The 15,509-nt window shown below is 39.9% G+C and overlaps 1 long non-coding RNA gene across 2 annotated transcripts in view; it reads left to right on the forward strand.

The window, feature by feature from the left end:
* Positions 1-4,989: 4,989 nt before the first annotated feature.
* The window catches only part of LOC111167583 (uncharacterized), a 38,323-nt gene continuing 27,803 nt past the window's right edge, over positions 4,990-15,509 (forward strand). For both annotated transcript variants that reach the window (XR_002642857.2, XR_002642856.2), the window contains exons 1-3: positions 4,990-6,332; positions 11,710-12,004; positions 13,429-13,637. This is a non-coding gene — a long non-coding RNA (uncharacterized LOC111167583). The remainder of the gene's footprint in view (positions 6,333-11,709; positions 12,005-13,428; positions 13,638-15,509) is intronic.

Genomic DNA, 15,509 nt, shown 5'->3' on the forward strand with positions numbered 1-15,509 from the left:
CCCCATATCTCTTCCCTCTTGCACCTCCCTCCCTCCCACCCTCCCTATTCCACCCCTCTAGGTGGTCACAAAGCACAGAGATGATCTCCCTGTGCTATGCGGCTGCTTCCCACTAGCTATCTATTTTACATTTGGTAGTGTATATATGTCCATGCCACTCTCTCACTTTGTCCCAGCTTACCCTTCACCCTCCCCGTATCCTCAAGTCCATTTTCTAGTAGGTCTGTGACTTTATTCCTGTCTTGCCCCTAGGTTCTTCATGACCATTTTTTTTTTTTTAGATTCCATATATATGTGTTAGCATATGGTACTTGTTTTTCTCGCCAAATTGTTTTTCATTGGAGTTGTAGCAATTTAACCTTTTACCAAAAATGTTTGAGAATATTTATTTCCCCTCACCCTCAACCCCTAACTCAATTCAGTATTTTCATTTTTTCTCTTTGCCAATATCATGAGTGAAAAATGGTCACTGCCACTTAATTTTTATTTCTATTATTTTGAATGAGCTTCTGTTCATGTTAAAGAGTCACTTGTATAATTTTTAAAAATATCCTTATCTAGTTTGCTACTGGGTTATAGGCTTTTTTTCATAGTGATTAATTTGGTATTAATGTGTTAAGGAAATTATGTATTAAGGAAATTATGTATTAAAGAAATTAACCATTTGTTTATGATAAGAGCTGCAAATTTTCCCCCAGGTTCTAATCGTATTTTGTCTTTATGTTTTTTTAATCGTATTTTGTCTTTATGAAGTTATTCTTCAGTTTATGTAATTGGATTAAATATCAATGCTTTCTGTTATGGCTTCTGAGATTTATTTCAACTTAGATCTTCCCTATTCCAGAATCATATTAAAAATTATCCTCTGTATGTTCTATTACTTTTTTGATTTTGTTTTTCACATTCAAATCTTTACACCATCTGGAATTTATTTTAAGTGGAGGTAGGGATTCACAGTGTTTTTTTTTCCAGATGGTTACCTAAATGTTTTATTGAATAGAGATGATAGATGAAGTTCATAGTGCTGAGTATAATGCTCATAAATTATCACAGTATCTACAAGAGTAGCATGTACATAGTGGCATAATAACAATAGCAACAATAAAAATAATAGCAACAGCAATAATACTAGCTATACTTACATGGTTCTTAGTGCAGTATGCGCCAAGCATAGGTCTAAGCATTTTACACAGATACTACTGGATGATTATCTCTCACCCTAAGAACTGGCCAGGTTCACTACAATGATTGATGCAAGAAGGCAAATCCTTCCTATACTCTAGGATAGCCTGCTTAGAATATAAATAAAGACAAAGAAAAATTTCCTCATCTTTACAGTGGAGTTGGAGAGAGCTCCAGGAATTAAAACAATTTATTCATTTAGGCAAATGAATAAATAGTAGTTCAGTTGGTATTTGTTGAGTACATGGCTTTGCACTAGGGAAATGAGATAAAGGCTGGATTTGATTAGTCAGTGCACCACAATCATAGTTTGCATGTGCCAGGCATCACAGATATTCAGCCTGTACACACTAGAACAACACCACCAGCTGGCTCCACTCTGATGATGGAGCTCTGTGTACTCTGTCTGATCAATCCCAGAGCTATACTGGTTGTTAAATATTTCAAATAGCACCATAGTGCCAGTGCTATGGTAATTCTTTACATGCATTAAAAGTGCTCTAAAATTAGCAGTTTGGGATTAAAATATATACACCACTATATATAAAATAGGTAACCAACAAGGACTTACTGTGTAGCACAGGGAACTATACTCAGTATCTTGTAACAATCTATAATGGAAAAGAATCTAAAAAATAATAGATATATGTATATGTATAGCTGAATTGCTCTGCTGTACACCTGAAACAAATACAACATTGTAGAGCAACTATATTTCAATAAAAATTAAAAAACAAAAAATCAAAAGGGAACAATTTTAACAATAAAAAAATTAAAAATTGAAGTGCTCTAACATCTCCCTGCACGTTTTCTTCATAACATTTACTACAATTATACACTTTTATATAATTAGATTCCTTCTGCCAGATTAGACAGTAAATTCCCTGAAAGCTAGAACACATCTGTTTTGCTCAACATTTTATCTCAGTGTCTAGCACTTAGTAGGTGCTCAATAATTATTTGTCAAGTGAATTATTTTAGTTCTAGAAGCAAACAAATCCAGTGTCTAATTCTTTCCCCACCTCTTCTTGGCTATGTGACCTTGGGCATGTTTCACAGTTCTCTATACTTTGTTTCCTCACCTGTAAGCGGACATAGTAATAAATGTTACCTAATAAGGTTGCTATGAGAGTTAAATTAAATATTATATCATTATCACCATCATACTGAGTTCTTACTATATACCCAGGTCCTCTCAGCTCTAGGAAAATCTTGCAGAATGTGGCCCACACATGCTTATGTTTGAAAAGCCAGTCCTGAGATTCCATATCTGAATGTTCAGTCTTTCCTTTAATCTCATGACTCACACCCTGGTATCCAAAATCTACCAAGCACAGTCAGAAGAGAGTGAGGGACCAATTTTTTTTCTTTTATGTATGTGTTCTGATTTTGCCTAAGGTGTTTGTCTGAGACTTTTAAAATAATGGTGACATAAGTGTCCATCGAAAGATGAATGGATAAAGAAGATGTGGCACATATATACAATGGAATATTACTCAGCCATAAAAAGAATCTAAATTGAGCTGTTAGTAATGAGGTGGATGGACCTGGAGTCTGTCATACAGAGTGAAGTAAGTCAGAAAGAGAAAAACAAATACCATATGCTAACACATGTATATGGAATCTTAAAAAAAAATGGTTCTGAAGAACCTAGAGGCAGGACAGGAATAAAGATGCAGATGTAGAGAATGGACTTGTGGACACAGGGAGGGGGAAAGGTAAGCTGGGACGAAGTGAGAGAGTGACATGGATACATATACACTACCAAAGGTAAAATAGATAGCTAGTGGGAAGCAGCCGCATAGCACAGGGAGATCAGCTCAGTGCTTTGTGACCACCTAGAGGGAGATATAGGGATATATGTATACATATAGCTGATTCACTTTTTTATACAGCAGAAACTAACACAACATTGTAAAGCAATTATACTCCAATAAAGATGTTAATAAAATAAAATAATGGTGACAAACATATACTGCATATAATAAGCAGATAAGCAGCATATAATAAGTAAATAAGCAGACAAGGCAGCAGAGTGCCTGTCAAGTGAGTATGAACAATTTTAATGACAAACTGTTCATACATCCCCAAGGGTTTGTCATCCAATATTCTGTAAAACTAGGTGAGGAATTCATGGGATACAATCTTGCATCTGCACTTTAAATGCCCTAAGATTTACATTGCTGGTTTGGCAGCCACATTACCTCTTCTATTATGAACTTGATACTGTCCTAAAGTGCTTCCAAATCTGCATAGAACCTGCCTACTCTCATGATGATAACTAAACAGGAGACTTTAAAATGTCTTTGAACAAAGCTATAAAATATACTTTGTACAGAGCACTAAAAGGATACACTAGGGGATCTACTAGAAGAAAGAAGCAGAACTCCCCACATCAGGGAGCTCCTTCACTAAGCTTCTATGTCATAACTCAAGTGTGCGTGTGTCTCCAGTCCAGTCCAGATTGTTTTATTCAGCTATTTACTAGACATCTCCATGTAGCGTTCCAGAGGCTCATCTGCCTCACCAGTCCCAAATGAAATTTGTTGTCGTTTACCCTAAGTATGCCCCTGTTCTGGTTATTGGCCCCATCACCCGCCCAGTTACCCTTACCAGAAACTTAGAGTGGGGCTTGGATTTCTCCCTCTCCTTAATACCCCTCATGTAATCATTCAGAAAACCTGTCAATTTTATCATCTCCATATTTCCTTATTCTGTTCTTTCCTCGCCCTCTCCACTGCCACTGCCTTAATTCCTGACCTCATCATCTCTGACCTGGACAACCACAGGAGTCTCCTCAGCTGATTTCCCTGGTTCCAGTCAACCCTGCCTCTAACCCATTCTCTTCACTGCTGCTGAAATGATGGCTCCAAATTCAACTGTTATCAGGACCCTCCACTGTCGCTAAACTTTTGATGACTCCCAACTTCATAGGATAAAGTCCAAACAAGGCCCTTCATGAAATGCACACTAATTCTTGTCCAGCCATTTTTTGTCACCCCACCCCCAACCTTACATGTCAATGTCAGGCAAATTTAAATATTTAGAATGGTCTCTGTGAGGCCTTCTATGATTTACCTGAACTATAGTTGATGACTTCTTCTTTTATCCCCTTAGTGAAATTCATCTGTGTCTCTTTCTGCCATTTCTCACTGTATTCCCATTTTTTTATGCCAGTGTCTCTTTCTAAACTTTCTAAAAGATCTAAAACTGGATCTTTTAGTGTAACACTTCAATCCATGAAGCACTCTCTATATTCATCACCATCACACTTGCCCAAGTCAGCCCTTCTCTCCAGAATTATGCAATAGATTCCTGACTAACCAGGTTCTCTACTTCCACTGTTGTCTCCTTATAACCCATTCTTTCTCTGAATTTGGAGTGTTTTATTTAAACACACATATATATATATATATATATATATATATATATATATATACATATATATGTATCCTTCACTTCCTAACATATGTTAGTGGCTCCACATTTCCCTTAGAAAGACTGCACATGCCCCAGTTGTCCCAGCTGCCCCAGCTGCCCCTGAAAATCTAGAGCGCTGATGACATGTCTGCCTCCTATCCCTTAAAATTCCCTTACTCCCCTCCCTTTGGGGAGAAGGTGTCTTTAGAGCAGGAGCTCTCCCTTCTCCATTCTTTGATCAATGAACAAATTTCTGCACTGCTATACCAAACCCAGTCTCATTCAATTGACATTGTGACTGTGGGCAAAGGACCCATTGAAGGGTCCCCGACCCACAGGGCATCAGTAACACATTCAGTCCCTGTATCTTCACATTAAACACACAGAGGGGTTTAGATTTTCTACTAAAGGACATAGAAGTCAGTAAAAACAGTTTATCAAGTGGGTGCCATGATGCAAATATACCAGAAAGGAGGAGTCCATATACATTGATCGATTGGATGAGTCCTATGTGACCAGCCAGAAAATTGGTGTAATAATCTGGGTGTGACTTGTGTTATGGCAGTGTACACAAAAGAGGCAGGAAGAAATATGAGACATTTCAGAGGGAAATTCTTCAGAACTGGGTGCCTGTTTAGTTATGAAGAATGAAGGGAAAGAATGGGCCACAGGAGAATGGTTCCCTAACTGAGAGGGAGCAACTGGGCGGGGGTCTTGATTTGGGGTTAGGACAATGAGTTCTACTGAGACTTGTTACATCAAGCTGAGGGAAAGCGAACTGAAGGAAATGTTCCTGTGAAAGCATGGACAGTATAGCAATACAGATCTGGGAGCATCCACATAGCACAGAGGGAAAGGCAGGGGCTGGAGTGGATCTGCTCTCTTGAGGAGACTGTATAGAGGAAAAGACAGTAGGTGGAAACAGAGCCAGAGGAAATGCCCAGAGCAACGAGTCAAGAGGAATAAGAGAAGCTGTGGAAGAAACAGAGGACTATCAAAGAGCTAGGCAGAGGCTGAGCACATGATGTCTTGGAAATCAGAACAGAGGAGGTTTCGAGAAGGTGCAGGTGGGGGGCTTCCCTGGTGGCGCAGTGGTTGAGAGTCCACCTGCCGATGCAGGGGACACGGGTTCGTGCCCCGGTCCGGGATGATCCCACATGCCGCGGAGCGGCTGGGCCCGTGAGCCATGGCCACTGAGCCTGCGCGTCCGGAGCCTGTGCTCCGCAACGGGAGAGGCCACAACAGTGAGAGGCCCGCGTACTGCAAAAAAAAAAAAGAAAAAAATGAGGCTGGCTTGGATAAGCCTCTTGTTCCCTTCCATCTTGGCAGTTCCATGACCCCAAATGACCCAGTATGTAACAGCCCAGCATTGCCTAAATGTTCCTGAGAACTAGCAGAGCATGAGTGGCTTCATGCTCAGTTGAGAAATATAAAGATGGGTCTGTTACTTGCGGCTTGAAAAAACACATCGCTTCTGACACAGAAAGAAGACAGAGGGTGAGGAATCAAACCAGAGAAGTGAGTCTGAATTGCCAAACCCAAACGATCTTCCTCTTTGAGGTTAGAAGCCAAGCAGTTTGAGAAAGAGTTACATAATGGTTTGTCACTCCTTCACTCTCCGGCTTGTGCTCTGTTATGATGATTGCCTCTCCTAGACCACCTGGAAGGTGAATGTCAAGAGCTTCAACTTGTACTTGAGGCTTTGTCACCAAATTCTCCCATAACCCTAGGTAAGTCCCTTAACCCCCAAGACCTCAGTTTCTTCAATTGTAAAATGATTGAATTGAACAATGAATAAATGTGTTAGTAATAATAAATAATAAAGTAATAGGTGAAAAGCAAGGGACAAAAATCACTAAAAGCAACAGGAAAATATACGCAGATTATGTCATCAGGATGTAATTTTTATTCATTCACTGAACAAATATTTACTTCTTGTGCCAGGTATTATTTGAGGTACTGTGGATATGGAAGTAAAAAAAGGAAAAAATAGCAGATATTCCTGCTTTCTTGGAGTGTAAATTTCTGTCAGGGTAACAGTAAATAGACAAGCAAATAAGCGAAACATGTAGCATGACAGATGCCATAGAGAAAAAGGGCAGGGAAGAGACGTAGAGAGTCCAGGAAGGGGGTGGCAGTGGAGTGGGTGTGGCAAATGCCTGACAGAGGAGAAGGAATGAGCCAGGGCTGTTAGAGAGGAGAGCTCTCCAGCAAGGGAACAACAAGCACCAATACGCCAGGAACCATAGGAACACTAGTGTGGCTGCAACTGGTGGGCTAGGCAGAGAGTAGTAGGAAATGAGCTCAGAGATTTAACAGAGGACAGATTGTATAGAGCTTTGTAGGACTTTGGTATTTACCCAGAGTGAGATAGGAAGAACTGGAAGATTTTGAACAAAGGAATAACTAAATCAACTAAGGGTTCAAAAAGAACACTCTGGTTCAGTGTGGAGAACACAAAAGCTAAAGAAGGGTAATCAGTTAAGAGGCTGTTACAATAATGTGAGATGACGGTGACTGGGATCAGGATGATAGTGGCTCAGGTGGGGAGAAAGTTCATATTCTGTGTATTTTAAAAAGCAAACAGGCTTTGTTAATGGATTAGATGCAGATTCTGAGAGAAAAAAAAGAGTCAAGAACAACTTTAAGTTTTTTTGGCAAGAATAACTGGAAGGGTGGGATCGGCATTTCCTGAAATGGGGAAGACAGCAGGATGAGGAGGCTTGAAGAAAAAGATTGGGGGTTTATTAATTTGACATGTTAGACATACAAATAGAGATGTTGAAAAGGTAGTTGGATTTACAATCCTGAAGTTCAGAAAAGAGGTTATCAGAACTAGCAATATACATCCGGGAGTCTTCTGTGTATAAATGACGTTTAAAGTGATGAGGCTGGAGGAGATCACTAAGGAGGAAAAGGAGCTATAGAAGGGTTCAGAGGACTGAGATATAGAGCATTCAAATGTTTAGTGGTTTAGCAAGATAAAGAGAAACCACCAGAGGAACCTGAGCGGGAGAGATGAATGAGGTTGAATGAAGTAGGACAAAAACCAAGAGAGAAAAATATTTGGAAGTGAAATGAAAAAAAGCCTTTCAAGGAAGGGGGATTAGTCAACTGGGTCAAATGTTGTTGATAGACCAAGTAAGATGAGGACAGAGAATTCATCATTGGATTTAGCAACGTGAAGGTTTTTAGGAACTTAGACAAGAGATGCTTCATTGACAACGTAATTGAAATGGCTTCAAGAGAGAACTGAAGAAGAGGAAATGGAGACATGTGGTATAGATCACTCTTTCAAGGATTTTTGCTGGATGGTAGAGCAGAGACTTGTGGCAGAGCTGGACTTGGGGCAGAGTTTTCAAGAGAGTGTTATATTTTTAAGCTGGGCCACTCTACAGTATGTTTGCCTTCTGATGGAAATAGTAAAGGGGGAGGAGCAGGGGGAGCGAAGGAAGGAAGGAAGGAAGGAAGGGAGGGAAGGAGGGAGGAAGGAAGGAAGGAAAGGAGGGATGGAGGGAGGGAAGAAGGGAGAAAGAAAAGCAAGTAGTGAAGAACAGGGAGAAGGAGAACAAGAGAGGGGAGGGGAAGGATTGATCAAGGAGGGGGAGGGGAATGCAGAGGCAGAAGGAGGAGTAAAAATTAATAACACACTGAAAAAGAAAGAGAAGTAACTATCTAAATCAGAAATGGAAGTGAGGACATTACTAGGAATCATCAGAAATAAAAAGGATTATAATCCTTTACTATGAACAATTGTAAACCAACAAATTACATAACCTAGATAAAATGGACAAATTCCTAGAAACACGTAAATTACCTACCTAAACTGATTCACGCAGAAACAGAAAATCTCAACAGGGCTTCCCTGGTGGCGCAGTGGTTGAGAGTCCGCCTGCCGGTGCGGGGGACACGGGTTCATGCCCTGGCCCGGGAGGATCCCACATGCCGCGGAGCGGCTGGGCCCGTGAGCCATGGCCGCTGAGCCTGCGCGTCCGGAGCCTGTGCTCTGCAAGGGGAGAGGCCACAGCAGTGAGAGGCCCGCGTACCGCAAAAAGAAAAAAAAAAAAAAAAAAAGAAAATCTCAACAGATCTGTAACAAGTAAAGAGATTGTATCAATAATCAAAAAACCTCCCAACAAAGAAAATTCTAGGACCATACAGCTTTACTGGTGAATTCTACCAAACATTTAAAGAAGAAGTAACACCAATCCTTCTCAAATTCTTCTGAACAGTAGAAGAGGAGGGAACACATCCTAACTGGTACTATGAAAACAGCACTACCTTGGTCCTATCTGGTGCAAAACACAGATAAAGACATCAGAAGAAGAAAATTACAGATCAATATCCCTGATGAGTATAGATGCAAAGATCCTCAACAGAATACTAGGAAACTGAATCCAACAACTTATTAAGAGGATTATACACCATGACCAAGTGAAATTTATTCCATGAATGCAATGGTGGCTCCACAAAAGAAAATTAATCAATGTAATGTATCACATTAATAGAATGAAGGGGAAAAAAACACATGATCATCTCAATTGATACAGAAGTGGCATTTGACAAAATCCAACACCTTTTCATGATAAGAAGCAAATAGAAGCAAATTAGGAATAGACTAGAACGTCCTCAACATGCTAAAGTGCATTTATGGAAGACCCACAGATAAAAAAAATACTCGGTCATGAAGGACTGGAAGCTTTCCCCCTCTAAGGTCATGAACAAAATAAGGATGCCTACTTTCACCACTGCTATTCAATGTTGTAATGGAAGTTGTAGCCAGAGCACAAAAAAAATAAATAAAAGTCATTCAAATTGGAAAGAAAGAAGTAAAATTCTCTCTATTTACATATAACATGATCCTATATAGAGAAAATCCCAAAGAATCCACAAGAAAGCTACTAGAGCTAATAAATGAAATCAGCAAAGCTTTGGGGTACAAGATCAATGCACAAAAAAATCAGATGTGTTTATATACACCAGCAATAAATCTGAAAAAGCGTTAAGAAAGCAATTGCAGGGCTTCCCTGGTGGCAGTGGTTGAGAGTCCGCCTGCCGATGCAGGGGACACGGGTTTGTGCCCTGGTCCGGGAAGATCCCACATGCCGCAGAGCGGCTGGGCCCGTGAGCCATGGCCACTGAGCCTGCGCGTCCGGAGCCTGTGCTCCGCAACGGGAGAGGCCACAACAGTGAGAGGCCCGCGTACAGCAAAAAAAAAAAAAAAAAAAAGAAAGCAATTGCATTTACAATTACACCCAAAAGAATAAAAGGCCTGGGAATAAATTAACCAAGGAGCTAAGAGTTATACACTGAAAACCAGGAAATATTGCTGAACAAAATTAAAGAAGATCTAAATAAATGAAAATACATCCTCTGTTCATGGTACAAAATTTAATATTATTAAAATGTCAATACTACCTAAAGTAATCTACAGATTCAGTGCAATCCCTGTCAAAATTCCAACAGAAATGAAAAAGTCAATCCTTTAATTCATATGGAAAGAACCCCAAATTTACCATCTGGATTTCTGTCTTGTGTGTGTGTGTGTGTGTGTGTGTGTTTGTGTGTGTGTGTGTGTGTGTGAGTGGCCAGCATTTTCCCCATCATTACACTAATCTAGATGCTGTGTCTAATCACTTGCTCAGGATCCTTTGTGGCAGCCCCTGGCTGTTTCCTGGCTAAGAGTGTTCAGGCCAGCATCTGGTCCTTGTGACAGTGACAGAATAGAGGTGAAGAGGGAACACAGAGAGACCCCAGGTAGGATAGGTGTGTAAGCCAGCCATCGTGTTTGGAGTGTGGTGTGAAGCAACAGAGGAGACCTACGAGCTCCTGCTTTGGATTCGGTCTGGGACAGCTCATCTGAATGCTGTCAGCCCCCTCTGTCCTGACACCAACAGCAAGAAGGGGTTTGCTAAGCATGAACAAAATGCAAACCTGAGATCTTTGGTGCACAAAGTTTGTGCTACAGGGCCATGACCAATTCCTCTTAACAGGTGCAATATGTATAGAGTGCACATCTAATTACTGGTGGGTCCCTTCCTTGTGTTTGAGCAAGTCCTGTGGAGAAGTCATCATGGAGAATTAATGACGGCCCTTGCTTGCCACAAACCCTAATCTCACAGGCACTTGTAGCATCTTTTTTACATTCCTAACATCACCTTGACCCTTTAGTAACCCCAAGAAAGTAAAAGGTGATCTGAGGCTTGGACACTTAGTGAAAATTGTGGTTTCAAGTTGATAATGGCCAGCCTCAGGGCAGCTCCAGAAGTGATCAGCAGTAGTCACAAATCCTTGCTTTGTCTCCAAACCCCAGAAGGCAAGTGTTTTGTCACTTGAGACAAGAGCTGGGGAATGAGTTCAGAAATTTGGAATCTTGATTTTATATTCTGAACATTTGTGTTCATGGTGCTTGGAATAAAAGCAGGTGCAACTAAGGGACTAGGTGGACTGCAGCCATTCATCTGTGAAAGGCAAAAACAATTGCCAAGGCCTTTGCTCCATCCTTACTTGGAATCTTTGTGCAGAATAGTCAGAGCAAATAATAGTCCTTTGCACTTCCTTGGCCAAGGCTGCTGGCCAATGCTGTTGGTACCCACAGAGTGACAGAGCAAAGATGAGATGAAACTGAGTTGCAAGAGCAATATGAAACCCCAGCCAAGAGGAGTCCTTTTCAGCTCTTTGACTTTGGTATAGAACGGTTAATCTAGGACCAGGCCTGGAAGAGGGATTTTCTGTGATGAGAATTATTCCAATCTCAGACCTTCCTTGTAGGCATTTCTATGTTTTAGGACCAGATCTGTCTCCTGGGAAGGTAAGGGGCCAATGCCAGCCTCTAGGTTGTTTCATTAATCTGACATTACAGATGCTGCAGAGAGAGCAACAGACCGCCCATCCTGCCACATTCTCCCAGTAGGCTCTTGACTGTGTTGAGTCTTCTTCATGTTTCTGGCCGACTCTGACTCTCCTTGAGAGTCATAAGAAGAGAAGAAATTTTATGCCCCACCACCCAAAGTCTTGTGGACCAACCCTGAAATAATGAAAAACAAAGGCAATAATTAAAGGAGTATAGATTCAAAATAAAATGAAAAATCAATTTTTGTTTTTCAGGATCTTCAGCTCTTAACTGGAATCTCATCAAGTGTTCCTCACTGCAAAGAACAGTGTGAAAAATCCAGGGGGAAAATATGACCCAGGCTTTGGAGAACTGGATATCTAACTGCAGGGAGAAAATACATGAGATTGAATTAAAATATTTATGAATATTATGATGAACAAATTCTAAATAATGTGACAACTTGTATAAGCTCCAAAGGGCTTCTACCCGTTTGGCCTTCACAGTCAGGTGGTATGAGTCAGAGAAGACTTCTTGGAGCAACAGAGTTTTGAACAGGTTGTTAAAAAGGTAATGCACATAGATTTCAGCAAAGGAAGAATTTCTCACTAGGATAAATGACTAAGGCATATAGATGTAATGAGAAAGCCAAGTGAGGAAGAGGGGCAACAGGGGGGTAAGTAGAAAGTAGGTAAGTTTTCTTTAAATAAGCCTGAAGTTAATGCCAAATGCTTCAAACTTTAAGTCATGATTCTTGAGTAATATTCTTGATTATTACTTTTCAGTCATGATTCTTGAGTAATACTCTTGATTATTACTTTTAAGTCATGATTCTTGAGTAATAAAAGTATAGCATATTGAGAAAATGAATTCAAAAATGATTCACTAATTGAATGATACAATCCAAGAAATGTTTTGATACACTCAAAGGAACTTACTAAATGTTATTATTCTGCCTTGTGTTCTGATAAAATCTAAATGTCATCACAGTATTTTTTTGGAAATGGTATTAAGACTAACCTTTATTGGGCACTTAATATATCCCACACACTATTCTATGTGCTCCACACATACTTCAGTTAATTATTGTAACCATCCTATGAGGTGAGCCTTATTGACCACCCTTTTTATAGCTGAGGTACAGAAAGGATAACTTGATGGTCTAAAGGTCACATGACAGGTCAGGATTTGAATCCAGGCTGAGTCTGCCTTTCACATGATGTGAGGTACCTCTCCTTCAAAGCAACAGTGGCAGTCAGACAAATATTTCTCTCAATAGATTCATTTTATGGGGACAAATTTATACACCAAAAATGGAGGAGATAGGGGCCAAGAGAAGAGTAGGAGAAAAGACTCTAGAATTTTAAGTTGAATTATATCAGATAATTCAATATGAATGTCATATAATATTTTTTTCTTTACTTAACAGTCTTATAGCCAACAGGAGATTTACTGAGCCTCATAAGTGACAGAGAGAATAAAAGAGTGCATAAATCAAGTTATTGCCTTAGAGGTGTCTATAATCTAAGGGGAGAGCAAAAATGGTAAATAATGATTTATCTGAAGCTAATGAAATCAATCCTATTCTTGAGGCATAAGCACTGTGAGAGCACAAGGAGAAATTTGATTAACTCTGAGTAGATGGTGGAAAGAACTTCAAAGAGGAGTGGGCCTTTGAGCTGAGGTTTAGAGGATGAATAGGATTTTCACTAGGTAAAGCCTCGGGGAAGCACAGTCTGGGCATGAACAAAAGATAGAGATGTGGAGGGTCACAGAATAGTCAGATGGGAATACCTCAGGAGTGGAGAAAGATGTGGAACTGGAGGCTGGAGAGGCCCTGGAGTCATGATAGTGGAGAACCCTGAATGCCACCACATTGAAGCATAGGGACTTAATTTTTTGGGTAATGGAAATTGGCTTGTGTTTTGAGCTATAATGTGAGCTCCTTGAAAGTGAAAACAAGGTTCATGTCTCAATCATCTCTGAATCCCCAGCATCTTGTACAGCGTCTAGAACACAATAGACATACACAAAGATGGATGGATGGATGGATGGATGAGGCAGACTCAATACAAGCTTAAGAAGTTCAAATGACAGAAGTTAGTAACTAATTGAATATTTGAGCATCAGGAGAGTCAAAGACAACTTGAAGGTTTCTAGCATGGATTACAGACAGTACAGAAGGATGAGCTGGTCTGAGGAGGTAAGAAATATTTTAATAAATCTGCCATACTGCACCTAAAAATGTGGAGTTGGGGGGACCACACAGAAAAGAGGAGACAGGAAAGCATTAAAATAGATAAGCACAATCTGGAAGTCCCTGTGTCTGTAAGTGGGATTCAGGGATAGTTGTCACTCCTTGAGCCCAGAGGAGCTACTTCTAGGGTTTGCTCAGGGATATCAGATGAATGCAATGCCCTTGAGCATAGGGGAAGAGTAGGGAGAAGGTGATGTCCTTCAGAGCTTCCCCCTATCCCATCCTCAGGTTTACCTGAGATAGCCATCCCTATCTTTCTCTTTACTTACCTCCTTACTCTCCCCTAACATTACACAGTACTGCTGCTACTCCACAGGCCCACAGACCTGGGGAAAGAATCAACTTGGTCAGAAATGTCATTTTAGATTTATACAATGTCTCATAAACTTGATCATATTCTGTCTGAATTTTTCTTGCATTTTAAAAGCCTGCAAAGATCACTGAATTCTTTGGAGGAAAAGGACTAAACTATACATGTATATGAAAAAAAGGAGAAAAACTATTAGCAGAAAGAGTAGAAAGTGATACACCTACAATAATACTCTGTTAAACTTTACTATTTTCCCAGAAAAAAAAATTAACAAAGTAAAGCTGATGTGCCACACAGAATCCATAAATAGCCACAAACCAATAAAAATTGTGTTATTTTGGCAGAACTGGTTCGAATCTTGCCTCTGCCAGTCATTATCTGTGTGAGTTTAGGCAAGATAGGTAACTTTTATGAGCCTCAATTTTCTTATCTCTTAAATGGGTTTAATAACATCTCCCTCCCAGAGTTATTGTGAAGATTATATGGGATGATCCATATGAAGTTTTCAGTGCAATGTCTGGCATAAGTATGAATTCAGAAATGTTAGTTCACACTTCCCCTTTGTAAACTGCCGCATAGGAAGGTGGATCAAGCTGATACACAGAAAGAAAGAAAGAAACTAAAATGATGCTTTCAATTTGTGGGTAAATGCAGATAATATGAACATAAAAGGGTTTACTGACACCAATACAAGTAAGTAAAATACCGGCTAGTTACTGGCATACAGATTGCAAATATCTTTCAAGTTTCTCTTGCCAAACCCTCCTTCTCTGGCTCTCCCCCTTGAAGTTTGATTGCTACATTTTTAGAACTTCCCAAAGAGGGAAGGAAGAAGAGAATTCCCACCAACAGGCACAGGCATGCTATGGAATTGTTTGTCTGAACAGGAGTCTGGTGATATAATTGCTGAGGTCAACTAAGAACTTTGAAGACTTTTTTCCAATTTTGAGGATATGATAATTATATAAAATCAATGCCAATTGTGTGCATTTAACCTTCACAACTACATTTTTGCTAATGGAGCCTTTGTTGCATTTAAAAAGAGAAAATACTGCAGGGGTCTAGTTTATGGCAGAGCAGTCATTTTGGGGAAAACTTTCATTTTAACCTATTCTCCATAACCTTTCTACCTTATTTTTCTCCCCTCACAATCTTTCTTACCTCTTCTCTGCGCCTTTCACAGTCATAGTTCTTTTATTTATTCATTTGTTAATTTAACAAATATTTACTAAATGCCTACTATATTCCAGGCACTCTTCTAGGTGAATCCTAGTAGGATTCTACTGAATCCTACTAAGGATACAGTAATGAGTAATATTAAGTCCCTGCTTCCACGGAGACAGAGAGATGACAGAGAATAAACTAATAAACACATGGAAATATAATTACTGGTAATGACCAGTGCTACAAAGAAAAATAAAGCAAGAGGTAGAGAGTAACTGGGATATGGTTACTTGCTTTAGCATCACTTTATAGACTCCCAGATGCCCAGGCTACAAGATTGCCCG

The sequence above is a fragment of the Delphinapterus leucas genome, chromosome 7 (assembly GCF_059928025.1).
Source record: "Delphinapterus leucas isolate spDelLeu-1000000601 "Yukka" chromosome 7, BTC_Dleu_Yukka2, whole genome shotgun sequence".
Classification (NCBI taxonomy): Eukaryota; Metazoa; Chordata; class Mammalia; order Artiodactyla; family Monodontidae; genus Delphinapterus; species Delphinapterus leucas.